Source organism: Epinephelus moara, chromosome 7 (genome assembly GCF_006386435.1).
Source record: "Epinephelus moara isolate mb chromosome 7, YSFRI_EMoa_1.0, whole genome shotgun sequence".
NCBI classification, from domain to species: domain Eukaryota; kingdom Metazoa; phylum Chordata; class Actinopteri; order Perciformes; family Serranidae; genus Epinephelus; species Epinephelus moara.
Window position 1 is genome coordinate 14,643,873 of NC_065512.1, and position 14,541 is coordinate 14,658,413.

At 43.2% G+C, this 14,541-nt stretch overlaps 1 protein-coding gene across 3 annotated transcripts in view; it reads right to left on the minus strand.

Moving 5' to 3' along the window:
• The window catches only part of klf12b (Kruppel-like factor 12b), a 64,924-nt gene that overhangs the window by 45,909 nt on the left and 4,474 nt on the right, over positions 1-14,541 (minus strand). Inside the window, exon 1 of one of the 3 annotated variants that reach the window (XM_050048234.1) lies at positions 13,295-13,417. The exons of the other annotated variants lie outside the window; for them this stretch is intronic. The gene's annotated coding sequence lies outside the window, so the exon portion shown is untranslated. Of the gene's footprint in view, positions 1-13,294; positions 13,418-14,541 lie in introns of those variants that run through there. 3 annotated transcript variants of the gene reach the window in all.

Sequence of the window (14,541 nt, forward strand, 5' to 3'; positions counted from 1 at the left end):
TTCTCCCATCTCCCCCTCATGTGCACATACTTGCACATATACACACATGAACACCACACGCCCTGAAACACACTGTAACAGACGGGCCCCGCCAATGCTTTGTTCCCATGTCGAGCGCCCAGAGCAACTGGGTGCATCTGTGTCACAGAGGCTGGACCTGCTGCCATGGGCTGGGATGGAAGAGAGATGGAAGAGGGTGAAGGGGGGGAAAGGAAAGGAAAGGGGGCAATGAATTATAGGGGATACATGAGGAAGTGTTAAGGAAGGTGATAGCAAGAGAAGTGAGTGAGGGCGGGGGCTTGTTGAAGAGCGCAGAGTTGCTGGCAGGAGCAGTGGTTAGGGGAAGCAACCAAGGGGAGTTGAAGAGGTTGAGGAGAGGGGGGGTGTTTAGTGGGGAGGAGGAGGAGGAGGGGCGGGAGTCAGAGAAGCGAGAGAGGGTAGAGAGGGGATATGGAACCCAGCCAAGGCCCGGTCGAGCGCAAAGCACACGGTGCAAGAATGCCAACAGACCCCCTCCCACCTGGTCCTCTACCAAAGAGGAGAGAAAGAAAAAGGGGACGCGAGAAGAAGGAAGCAACGGGGAAAAACATTTCTAAATGTTGCAAATCAGAAACAAATGATTATGTAGTGATATAAGTGTGAATGCATAAAGAGGACGGAGCTGCAGATGATGTGAGATGAGTTTTTCCTGTGTTTTTCCTGTATTGTGTGCCGCTGGCCTCTTTGCCGCGGCTCACTTCCCTCTTCTGTGCCCCTGGACACCCCAATGTGACACATTGGCCTGATAACCAGCCTACAACTCACCAGCACACTCCTCCGCTTCCTCTCTTTTGACTCACCCAGTGCAGCAACTTTAAGTAAACTAGTGAAAGCTGACTGCGTTCACAACATGCTAAGAAAATGCTTCCTAGGAAAAAAAAAGCATTGGCTGAGTGACACTTAGCAGACCCTGGAAAATAAGCGTCTAATATATGTTCAGCAATAAAACATTTATCTGGTCTGCCAGCGGTGAAGACACAATAGAGCCACAGCTGAATCACAGCTGATTTTCGATCTCAGCCTCAGTCTGCTTCATGTTAAGCTGTGTCTGCTCATGACCTCATCTTGTTGGCCTCATTCTGCTCTTGAGAGCCCATTCAAATAGTTCCCTGCAGAGTTACTGCTTAAAGAGTAACTGCACCCAAGCAAATAACGGTGGTTTGAGTGGTCAAAGATTCAGAAGACTTGAACCTTCAACCCACAGAGGTCAGAGCTGCTCTACAAAGCCAAAACACATAAACAAGTATTAAATCAAAACCAGTGTTGGATTTTTTTTGACATCTATTTTATTGTATTAAGAAAATTATACCAAAGAAACATGTAAATTTAAGTATGTAGTATTTGTAAGAATGGTACAACAAACCTTAAGAGCCAGGCTAAAGCTAAAGCTAATTTGCCAACTTTTTCTGACCTGTTTCCTATTATCACAAAATCAGTTTTAGGCATTCTGCCGTTCCATAATTGAGTTTTTCTACACCACATTTATAAGTCAGAGGTAAAATGTAATCATAATGGATAAAAAACCTAAAAGCTGGCACACTTAGATAGTAATGATGTTAATCATCTTCAAGAGGTACAAAGTTAAGACTGAATACCTGTATTCATATATGTAACAAGCTTTGGCTAAGTAGCCTTCAAATTCTTTTTTCTAAATTCATAGTTTGTAGTTACTAGTGCCTGCTGCAATGCAACTCAAAAATCTCTGACCTTTGCTCCCACAGCGTGTGTTCGTCCTCTGTTCAGACAAAAACTTGAATGGATATAGAATTGGATTTCTATAGAGTTGCACAGTCATAAAAGAAAGATTCAAGTCTCTCTGAATCGAAGCAGCAGAGGTGGAAATATCGTGACTTTTAGCCCTTAGTATGTGTCAAACTCAAACACATTGCCCATAATGCAACTAGAGATGTAAAATGCATTAATCTGGATATGGGTGCAACGTGAAAACATCAATACATAAAGTCATCTTTAAAGGTATACTATGCAGGGAGAACTGCCCATTGGTTCGACAGCCCATTGGTTCGACATCCCATTGGTTCGACATCCCATTGTTCCGACCATATTAAACTCATTGTTCCGAAGTCCGTTCCGAAATCATCATGATGCCCTGTGGTTAAGGTCTGGTTAGGTTTAGGCACAAAAAACACTTGGTTAGGGTCAGGAAAAGATCATGGTGTGGGTTCAAATGAAAAAGAAAGTGACAAACACATAAGCCGTGAGCCTGCTTCGCCTCAAGCTGGTCGCGGCGCACCATACGCCCGCCGCGAGCCGTTCAGCACCGCGGACAGTCGGACTAATGGGATGTCGAACCAATGGGCTGTCGAACCAATGACATGGACCCCTATGCAGGATTGTTTGTTACTGTTTGTAAAGACTCTCACCAGGGAAAGTGAAAGTAAACGCAGACCCCTGATTCACTCTGGTTTGGCATTTCGCCTCGCTATAGTTGCATTTTCTTTGGCACTGTGTCTCTTGGATGCCTGCTGCTTACCTCCTAGCACCTGGTCTATACCTTTTTTTAAAGTCACAAGCTCTCACCTGATGGCTGTGGGGGTACACGCCCATAAATATCCCAAATGTAGAGATTGAGAAAATAAGGAAATACAAGCAGAGGGCAGAGTCTCTGCTGCCACACACTTCATGTGGCTCATGAGTAATGATTAAGAGGAATTAAATGTGTAAATCTATAAAACATGCATTCATTTTGAAAGTAGCATAGCACGTCTGCGTTCCCATTTCTGTCCAAGCATACCTCATTCTTAAACTTTCAAACAGTGTTAGCAGCCTAATGTGGAATTCATACTTCTGCGTTGAATCAACGGCGTAGCTACAGTGTAAGCTCCATGTCGACGCAGAGCCTACGCCGTAGCCTGACGTGCACCTCCCCAGAAATGTAACTACATATCGTGCCGACGCAGACCTCCTGTCTATTTTTGTAAGCTGAAACCATTTCCCTCAGTGGAAACAAAGCTTTTATTTACTTTAATTTCACAGATAAGAAACAATAAATTGTGAAGACAATAAAGCCTCCACAAAAATAGCATTTTAAGTCTTGTGTGTGATTTATCCTGGCTTCATATGAGCAGAGGAAATCTCCGCATGTCGCTAGGCTAATTTATACAATATAAAATGCCATAGGCTTGTGCTAAAAATGTTAGCATGTTGTATTTGTGGGGAAAATGTGTCCAGATAAAGACAAGTGTTGGTCTGTGAATGCTGTCAGTTATAGTGAAGCTGATTTGTCTCTATTAAGCCATATTTAATGTGTGTTTAATGTGTGTTTTGAATCAACTAAACTTCAAAGAAACCTCCACCTCCGACTAGTGTTTTGGAGGTGTAACTGCAGAGTGACACAGACACACCACTGCACAAGTATAAATGCTCACAACGGCGTAGGCGACGTACGTAGGCTATAGTGTTGGGTCTGCCGCACAACTATGAATCCCACTTAACGCCAGGCAGACAATGGCAAAGTGCTGAGTACAAGATAATAAAGATATTTACTAATATCGCCTCCTATTGATCGCAGGCTCCCGAATTCAACAGAATCATATTGTGGCAGATTTTATGATTTCAGCAAAATATTCAGTTGTTGTCCAAAGTATTGCTAGAACATGTTATCCTTATGAAACCCTGAAATGCATCCAATATATTCTATAGACCCTCCCTTGATGGTAAATGTCCACATCTTTAAACTTGATGTCGCTAATTTGTAAAATTTTGTCTCCAACCTCTGACACCATCAGGGCTGTGATGGGTCATGTTGTGTTTCTTTTCACCTTGTTGAGCTTTGTTGTTCTGTGTATGGACATTGAGAACAATAAAAAGTCAGAGTCCTTGTATGTGCCCACACACTTGGCCAATACAGCTGACTCTGATTCTGATCAGGGCTCATTTCGTCAGACTTGATAAAACTTCCTCCAGAGCCACAAAAGATACATAACAACTCTTTGTACAGGCTGACTAGCGCTCCCCGTGACGAGCAAACTGACCTTTAAAATCGGCGGAGTTTCCCTTTAAAGAACAACACCTACCAGGTTAACAGTGATGATGCTGTTTGTTATGTGTGCGTCCATGTGAGCAAGGTGGGGATGTGTGTTTTCCCTCAGACTTCACTCCTGGATGTACTGACATGGACATAGTCTGTTTTTTTTCTAATCATTCCTGGCACTCTGTGAATGGTCTCAGAATTTCCATTTCATAAGCCGTATTTTCCTTGGCAGGAGCAGCAAGCGAAGTCTTTTGGATGCTTCTGGGACATTTTTGAACGGGGCTCAAGAGAGCAGAGTGCTGCTACCTCACTGCTCATAGAAGTGTGGACTTCTCTAACCCCCGACAAGCACAATGGCATCAAACCACAGTTTATATGCACTACCCTTTGAAAAAACAAGTTCCCTTTAGGGTTAAAAACCCCTTAGAGATGCACTCAACTGATGCACTTTACCTCAAAACACCCTGCCCTTTTCCTCTGGGAATAAATCAGTTCCACAGAGGGAAAGCACGGCTTTCTTCATGAACACAGTTATTATTAGACAGAATACACTCCTCGTATATTGGATGTTTTCATCTCTAGGACATACAGCCGAACGTGGGGAGCTTATCAGGTCCCATCAATTTAAACTGAATGTCATCCTCTATCTGTCTGATGCTATCCAGCCTTCACTTGTTGTTGAATTTGATGTGCTGTACATGAATGACTGGGCTCCCCACCGCACTCAAACATGCACCCTGCTATTCAGAAACCATCCAATGATTCCATTTCTTGACGTCACAAAACTCAGCTGCACAATAAACACATAATAGAGGATGATTTTATTCAAAGAGCCGTCACCAGCAACAAAATACTCTAAGACTCATCACTTTATGGATATGCCTTGCAGGACCACTTCTAAAGCTGGCTGTGAGGGAGGATGTTATCGACAAAATGCTTGTCAAAAAATGCCATGTACAGGAAAAAAATAAGCATTTCTAAAAACCAAAGACACGGAGGAGAATAGACTGAGACAGCCCCAAAGACGGACAGTAAACCCATTTGCACAGGCTGAATGGACACGGTAAAGGGGGAGTATTGATCTGATTGATCCATACGTCAGAATACAAATCAAGCTCCTTTGTGGTGGAACTCAGCTTTGAGAAAAACCTCAAATAATGTGACCCAGATTAGAAAATGGGCACATTGGGGAACTCATCATAGATTACAGTCTTTTGCTTTTAAAGTTTTAAATGGTGTATTTTACTGTTTATTGGACAGTTAGTTATTGAATTTTGTGCAAAGCAGAATAGATGCTGTATAAGGTCAAATGAGCCGGGGCTCAGGGGGTTTGATGCAGTATCCACTATCTGTCCAGGGCTGCAAAATGAAGCCAGTTCGGAAGTGCCAAAAACTGCAGTTCCTCTAACGGCAACTTGAGGCTGCCTCCAAGAGCAAATCCCCACAGACCTTCATATTAAAATGCCCTTCTTTAAAGCAGAAATGAATTATTTTTTATATGTTTTTAAGGATTAAAGCTATAATTAAGGGCACGGCTGCTTTGAGTCACAGGTGGATGCCACCCATTGACAAGATGGAGGGCAAGATGGCGGCGCGCAGTGGCTTCTCAGCTACCAGCTACTGGCATTTTTAGCTTAGTTAATTATTTATCGTAGGTCTATTCTGTATGCTGCTGGACCTGGGCAATGAATTTTATTCTCTTGTGTTTCTTAACATGTTTGAATGACAATAAACCGAACCTTGAACCTTGAACAACGTTGGTTTGGTAACATAACCATGCCGTGACTTCAGTATCAGTAAGGCGTAGTGGTAGCTGTTGCTATTTCGGTGTGTTTTCAGTCCATGAAAGTTAATTGTTATGTTTTGGTCACCTATAAAAGTCTTGTTAAGCATTTGGTTGGAGTAAAAAACCCTTTAGGTAGTCGGATATTCAGTTTTTCCAGTAAGTACATTTGGCTTTAATTGGTTTTAAGCCTGTTTGTTGCTCCTGGAAATTAGCATTGGCCTGATCACAGTTAACCAAAGCTGTAAATACACCATGATAACTACGCTAGCAGCTAGCATTAGGATTGTCTTCACCCTCTCATCCAAATATGGTCACTGGATGTAACCAACATGACATCACCCATAGGTTTGCCCATTTTAAAACCTTGAGTTTGGCATTTCTAGCATTGTTATTTTGTAGCCAAAAGTGACCATATTGGGAGAAAAGGGAAGAGCTGTGGATGAGTGAGAGGTGGGTGTGACTCATAGACTGTAGTCATTCAACAATTATAGCCCATAGGCATTGATAAAATTGAAAACGGTGAGTTATATAAAAGTTCGCCCTGTTTAGTTGACATTGAAATAAGCTTAAGAGGCCAAAGCTGTTTTTTGTACCAGGCTGGTTTATTTCTGCTGTAAAGAAATACATGGGGGGGTCTATGGGGATTAACTCTTTGTTGAAGCTGGCCTCAAGTGGCCATTTGATGTATTGCAGTTTTTGACACTTCCACATTGGATTCATTTTTCAGCCTCGGTGGTTGCCGCTTATTCTGGCTCTAAAAATCCAAGATGGCTACTGCCAAAATGTCAGACTCAAGGTTTTGAAATGGGAGTCCACAAACTCACGGGCAACATCACGGCGACTACGTCCATTTTTTCATACAGTCTATAACTTGTACTTGGAAGTGGGTTCAACGACAATGTGGAGTGCAGATATCCTTGCACAATGACCTCATTATGTAAGTTCCTGTCCACATCTTAAGCAAAAGTGTTCCTTCATTTACAGTGCACAGTGTAATGTAAAGTAAATTTTCTGTGGGTGATAAAGGGCAGTGAACTCGTGTTCTTGCCTCGGCCAGAGTTCAGCACCTGGGAGGAAACCAGCTCCATTTATAGAGAGTTGATACCCATGTAAATACACAGACAACACACACACACACTAGCAAGGCCCACAGAAGTTCCCATATTCTGGTGGATTGCCCTTGGGTCCTTGCTATTTCTGCCAGGGGCAGGGGGATCCTGTGTCAGTAATCCTGTCGGGATGAGGGGGATGAGGTCGCCGGATGCAGCTCAAATCTACTGCCTTCACCAGCAAACACACACGTATACACATGAAAATAATTTGGAGGAGCATTTTGCTGAGTGGACACTATATACAGCACCTCAGCTGTGTGTCAGTGTGTTTACACAAGAAAACAAATGTACAGTTGTTTAATGAAAGGTGCTCAAACAGTAATGCAGACAAACATACTGAACAGCAGACATATCTGCAGTGTCTCTTTAAAATGGTGAATGTTTGGATAAAAGAAACTCAACACCTTGAATTTGTTTATTAGCCTGTCTAAAATATCACGGGGTTTTTTTTTGGTCAAAAGGGAAATCTTTTGTGAATTTTTTGTCTTTGTGAAAGCTCCCCACCTCCGCCAATACCACCTCCGTCCCTTCTACGGTCTTGTGAAACTGTGGGAAATGAAGAAGCGACTTATTCTGAGAGGAAACACTCAAAGCGAAAAGAAGAGTCGGTCGCTGTCTGGTTTGTCTGCGTCTCCGTCTGTGTGTCAAATGCACTTCTTCTTATAAAGCTGACTTCCTGAGTCTCTGCTCTGTTCTACAATCTGGCTAACACACACACACACACACACACACACACACACACACACACACACATACACACACCTTGTGACCTCTGCCTGCAACCACAATGAACCATATTTATCTTAGATTAAGAGACAGACAGACAGACACAGAAACACACACACACACACACACACACACACACACACACACACACAAATGTCTCTCAATATTGCAGCTCGGCTCATGAAAGAAGAATATAGATGCCCATTCAACACAAGCAGCCACCCACACACACCTACAGTGTGCACACACACGCTGACACACACACACACACACACACAAACACACACACGCACACACACCAAATACACGCACACACATACACACACACACACACACACACACTCCTCCACAGTGCTCCAGAGAGAGGTAAACAGAAGAGTCTGACATCCTCTTGCATCATGTGCCTCAAATGCAGCAGAGAAACAGCTAAACAAGCTGTGACCGTGACAGCTCTAAAGTGAGGTGGCATTACTCAAGTGAGCTTCGACTTGGAAGTCAAAGCAATTTGTGACACCGTTCGAGACCGTTTATGTCCAATTGAAGATCATTTTGATGTAATCATGAGAAAGAATAAGTTAAATATTCTGTGCGAGGGCTGGACTCAGTTTGGCGCTGAAGATAACCAAAAATAGACACCACAAAACAGCTCCAAGAAGAGCCAATACACTAGGAGGTCTTCTTGTTTCAACATAATCGGGTGACCTCTCTAGAACACCCTTCACACACACACACACACACACACACACACTGACACCTCAGTAAATGCAGTAGGGTCAGTGGCTGTGCATCTAAAATAGCCTCTGACACAAAAACCTCACTTGTACCAAAGGAGGGGGAGGTGGAGCCGAGCAAACCAGGATAAACGTGCGGAGTAATCGTCGCAGCAGCCTTTCAGGAAGATACTGCAATACTCTTTGCATGTTTATGGTGAAGTTTACACTCTGATATACTGTGTGTGCGCATGTGAGGGAGGGAGGACGAGAGAGAGAAAGAGGTTAGCGCCAGTGAATCAATAAGAAATGCACTCAGTGACTCTGTTCTCGTCTCTTATTTACTCTCAGCGCACAGGTCCGAGGTTGAGGTGACCACACTGCAGTGCTTAATAATCATCTCAAACTGACAGAGGCGCATCGTGGGCACAGTCCAGTACACAGTAAATAAAATACTTGAAAACTGGTGAATACTTTCTTATACTACTTCAATAGTTACAGTGTAAGGAAACCACAACACAGCAGAGAAATACCCACAATGCTTTCTCATACCTAAAGGACAGAGGAGGTTGACTTGCACTAACTTCCAAAACAACACACTGTATATGACTGTCCCCAAAACAACATATTATCCTCAGAATAGTCCTAGTGTAAACATGTTACTCAATGCATGAGTTGATGACGTGAATCCATCAGCACACCTTAAATTTCTATGTGACAACTTTGATGATTACTTTACTTTTTATTGTCTCTCTTGGATGACATACACTTTTAGTAATGAGTGGATCTTCAAGCGATTATGTGAACTGCATATATCCCAATCCTCACTCAGAGAAAAAAAAAACGTTGCGGAGCGTCGTTCCTGTGGGCTACAGCAACACTAAACCCCTGAGCTTGCCTGAGAAGGACTAAATGCACAAAGAGAGAGAGAGACTCTCACTGCAGTCTGTTCTATTTTGTTCTGAAAATGTTGACATGCAGCCTTGTTCTGTGGACGATAAACGAGGTGCAGACTGATAAAGGAGGAAATACAGTGAGAGCTGGACGCAGCAGTGAGTGACAACAACCCCGCCCACATTTAAGGGTACTGTTTGCAGTGGAAACGCCAAGCGGATCTAGGGTCTAGGTACCATGTCTGAAGGCTTAATTTTGGTTCCAAAGATACCATACCGAAAGTGTTTGGTGGAAATGGGATTTTTGTGGTTAGGCAACCAACCGGTACCATCAGAAAATTGAAACTCATGTTGAATGTGATCCATATGCCTGGTGTGGACATGATCCTCCAGGAGTCCTCACATTATTAACATTGCACAGCAAGCTGATGAAAGTTTACAGAAGTCTAGTGGACTTTAACTAATCTGTATGCGGTTGGGTCCGTGACTGAATCAACTGCCGTCTTGTTTTGTGGCCATGTGAGTAAATGTGGTTGGGTATAACTTTCTTTTATATGTCAACTTTGTACATGGGCGCACCACTGTCAGGTTAACATGACAAGCTGACATTGGCTCACTCTAGTTATTATTTTATACCTACTAGGTCAATAGTTTCCAGAGGTCTGGTGAAACGCCATTAAAAATCTTGGTCTTGGCTAAAAACACGGAAACGTTGCCACAGCACATCCAACTGGAGGCATGTTTAACACCAAACTTAAACGTTAATGTTTGACAATAGTTGACTCCACTGCCCCAGACTGAAGATGGAGGTTTTTCATCCTCATCTGCTGCTGTTTCTGAATGTTTTTTTTTTACTTCCCCCCATTATGTCCTACTATTTTATGAACTCAAAGTGGCCCTTGTTTTTGTCCCAATTTGATCAACAGCTGTAAACATGGCAAATCATCGGCATTTGTGCAGTATTGGTTGTCTTTGCCTCCAGCTGCCTGCCCTCCATGAACAGCGAACTGATGACATGCAAAGAAGCTATTACTACAGCAACTAGCTGACACTACCTTACAATAAATGTAAGCATGGGTCGACCCATGCGGTTGTTTTCGGTAAGCGTGGCCTTGAAATACCGCATTTTGGAGAAAGTCTGGGGTGAGAGTAAAACCCCATGAGCACGTACTGTGAATGTGAGTCAGTAAATCATGACACCCAGTCATTGCTCCTCTCTTGCAAAGGTTATAGCTGCTTCTTATGTACTGAGCAGAGGGTCAGAATGAAACCCTGCACCCATCTCTTGCCCTATCAAGATGCATTAGATAAGCATCCTCACAATAACCTGCATCCTTCCCAACACCACTATCACCACCACCACCACCACCACCACCAACCACCCACACCACCCACATACTCTCTTTCCCTCCCCTCCCTAAGGGATGCCAGTACACTCCTGCCCTAATGGGGGATTCTTTCAGTAGGCTACTACCTTTTATCCCCTTAGGCTCTGACAGAGTATGTGCGCTTGTGTTACAGCATGTATGTCTGAATGTGTGTGTGTGTATCAGCGAACCCCCTTCCCCCAACATATGCACTGTGTACATTCAACTCACAATAGCTCGTCTCCTGAATGCATCACAGCACATGTGCACTCACATGCACTCTCAAAGATCGACCTAGATGTTTTACAATAACTGTACAATGCGAGCATGCAGAAGCACCAATACACTGACTGACTCATCTACAGTATCTACTGTAAACAAGCCACATAGAAATAATATCAGCTCAAGCACTTAAACACACATTCTTTTTTTTTTGTTTTTTTGCTTTTCTCCCTGCGCCCTTTTTTTCTCACTGGCTATCCCTTGTGATACAAACAAAGCCATGTATGCAGGCGCACACACACGACCACACATGAGCACGCATGCATTTCACTTTAATAGTCTTGCAGCATCACAGAGCACCTACCCTATCTAACCTCACTTTGTGCTGACACAACCAAATCCTCCTCAACACACGCCACATGGAAACAGACAATAACGGACCAACCAAAACATTCCAACACACTGACATTTATTACATCAAATGTGCGCGCAGTTATTTTCGCTCACCGAGTTTTTCCCCCTGGTTTGACCCATTCCAGCTCTCCAACACCACTCAATAAAAGCCAGCAGCTGTGTTTACCTCTATTACTCATCTACTTACGCCTTCACTTCGATCATTTTTCCTCTCTTTTTCAACTGATGCCGTGCTGTGCTGATACCTGGTTGAAGCAGCTAATTGAGAGGAGTTATGGTCCATAGCATGAACCTACATGCAGTTGAGTTAAAGCCAAAGAGCCTGTGGAATGCCACAGGCACCCCAAATGGATTCCACATGTTGTTTGCATAATTTCCTCCCCTAACAGTTGACCTACAGTACAACTGGAAACAAAGTTCACAGTGATCCCTGCAGCATCCTGACGCAGGTCTGCTGAAAGCATCTGCACTGAGGCCGGAGAGATGCAGCTCCCCAAAGATTCAGTAAAGGGAAACTGTTCATGTAAAACGAGCTCTAAAAAGGGTTCAAAACACTCTGAAAATGCTGACTCTGAATGCTCTTTTCTTGGCTTCCTTCTTTTTCTCCTTCCTCCTGTTCACAAGCCATATTTGGCTACAGTAAAATACACACTCGGTTGACAGGGGAAACATCACCACAGACGGACAGGCCTTCCATTGACATACCTTTCCATCCTAGCCATGGAAACATGTCGAGCAACCTTAAAATCAGAGTCTGGGGGCAAGCTCTGTTAAATGAGTCACTTCCAGTAAGCACTGACTGTGCTACTCTAGAAATGGTGTAATTACGAAGGGAAAAAAACTTGGATCACTGCGCTGGTCAGGCAACATCATCTTAAATTCTGCCTCCCTTACATTGGCTTTTAGCAATTTTTTATTTCTATCAAAGGTTTGGTTGCTCTAGAGAAGGTTCAAACAATAAAAGGCTCATTTGGGGTGGTGTTTTTTTATCAAAAACCTTGATATTACTATTGCGACAATATTGGAGGGTTGACTATTTTTGATAAATAATCATCAGTAATGCGTAGGCTTGGGTATCGTTAAAGTGATACTGATACTAAGAGTACTCATTTGATACCCTTTTTTTTACAATTTCATTGTATACTCATGTGAATCGAAGCATTCAGTCGTGTAAAATGCGACCAACCATACTTTCAAATGTTCTGTTGTCATCTCAGCACATTTCACCAAACCACAGGCCGTACGAGATGTAGCTGCTGTGGTGGTGGGCCAATCACATGTTGCATTAAACTGAAGAACGCTTGCAGTAATTGGCTGCGAGCAAAACCCTACAAAGAGTTATTCTTTTTCACATTACTAGCGCTTTACAGTACCTTAATACCTTTAAGGTATCAACTGAAATAACCCAGTGCTAAGTAGTATCGAAACCTCTCCGGGCAAACAATACAAATTTGCTCACAGCCAGTCAACACAAGCGTTCTTTGATTTAACGCGACGTGTGACTGGCCCACTACCACAGCAGCAACAGCTCACACAGTCTGTAGTGTGGTAAAGTGGAATGCAGTGTATTTGACGGAGGTGACAATTCAGCATGCAGAGATGCCACCAAAATGTACAGAGGTGTGGTTGGTGGTATTTTGCACCAGCTTAACGCCTCGAATTCACATGAAGAGTATCGAATTAAGAAGAAAAAGAAGGGTATCATATACTCTATTCGTATCGCTATCACTTTAAGGGTATTGGTGTCATAATTTTGTAACCAATACCCAGCCTTGCACATGACTGATAATCATTTATCAAAAATTGCATTGTGTAAACACTTTGAAAGCACCAATGGTAAACCCTACAATATCTTCGCAATATCAGAATCGAGGTATTAGGTCATAAATATCATGATAGCTTATTCAATTGTCCCCAAAATCTAAGACAATATCTAGTCTCACTTCAGAATAACGATATAATATCAATACATTGCCCCCTAGGCTCCTGATAAGAATTCAGCAAAGCAATACAGCAAATATTCAAAATACTCACAGTGATGTTTGACAAGCAGTAACCAGCCATTTTACATTGTAGTTCTATCTGTCTGTGTTCACTACTAAGACTACCAACCTCAGAGTCACTGGCTGTTGCACAATACTTTCCGTACACTCTCTCCCTCTCTCTCTCTCAGTCACAAAACACACATGCTCTAGCACTCCATGTACACCCTTAACTCAATTTTGGTAAACAAACGTAGGCTGGACACCGGGGTCAAAGGTTGAATCCACAGGAGAAATCGCAAAGGGAGAGAACATTTTGTCATTTTCTGACATGGTGAAATAACAGCTCGGGGAGTTCAGCTCACAGCCCTATGAATATTAGTCTTATTTCACACGCAGGCAGTTCAACGTAACTACTATGTCTCGCTTCTCAGAATGAAACAGCAGCAAAATAACTGCAAACGTTTTGGATGTGCAACAATCTTGATCTATGACCTTGTTGTCCTGTCGATTTTTAGGCCGATACATCTATCAATGTACAAAGTCAGTCGTCTATTTGGGTGCTGTCTGTGTCACACATTGTACACGCATGCCCTTGACATGCTTGTCTATTGTAAGAGCCTGTGCTGTGTGTGTCGTGTATGTGTTACAGGGTCTTTCAATATGGCAGTCTCCTGTGGCTGGAAATCCGGGTTTGACGCTATGCCACCTCTTTGACCATGGGCCACAGGATATCCCACAATGCACCCTGAACACAACCAGCCTCTATAATCTGCCTCACTCCTCTCTGGCTTTGGCTTACAGTCCCAAATGAATCCAGCCATATAGTGCACTGCAGTCTATCTGCAATCAATGACGATACACTCCATAACACCCACCTGGATCAATGATACAGCAGTCAGTCAATACGCCAGCAGTTAACCCAGCTGATTAGGGGTAATACGGGAATTTCACATCTCCCTGTATAAGACAGTGAGCGTATATGTTGTTAGATGGCGCGTACCAGAGTATGGCACTTCCTCCTGAAAGATTCAATCTGTCAACATGGGCTCAATTTGTGTGTTGTGATCTGTGGCAGACAGATGATGCCTTTAGTGGGGAATCCTGCCGTGCAATTAAATGTGCTGGGCAGAGCAGTGTTGATGGACAGATAGAGTCTATCTGTTGGTGATTGGCTTTTTAATTGAGTCCCCCCACCTGCACTGATCTCTATCATAAGCCCTTGGACCGTGTCTGGTGTTGGGGGGTTGAGGAACTGACGGAATCAGAGTGGCAGTACAGCAGCTTGATGAATTCGTG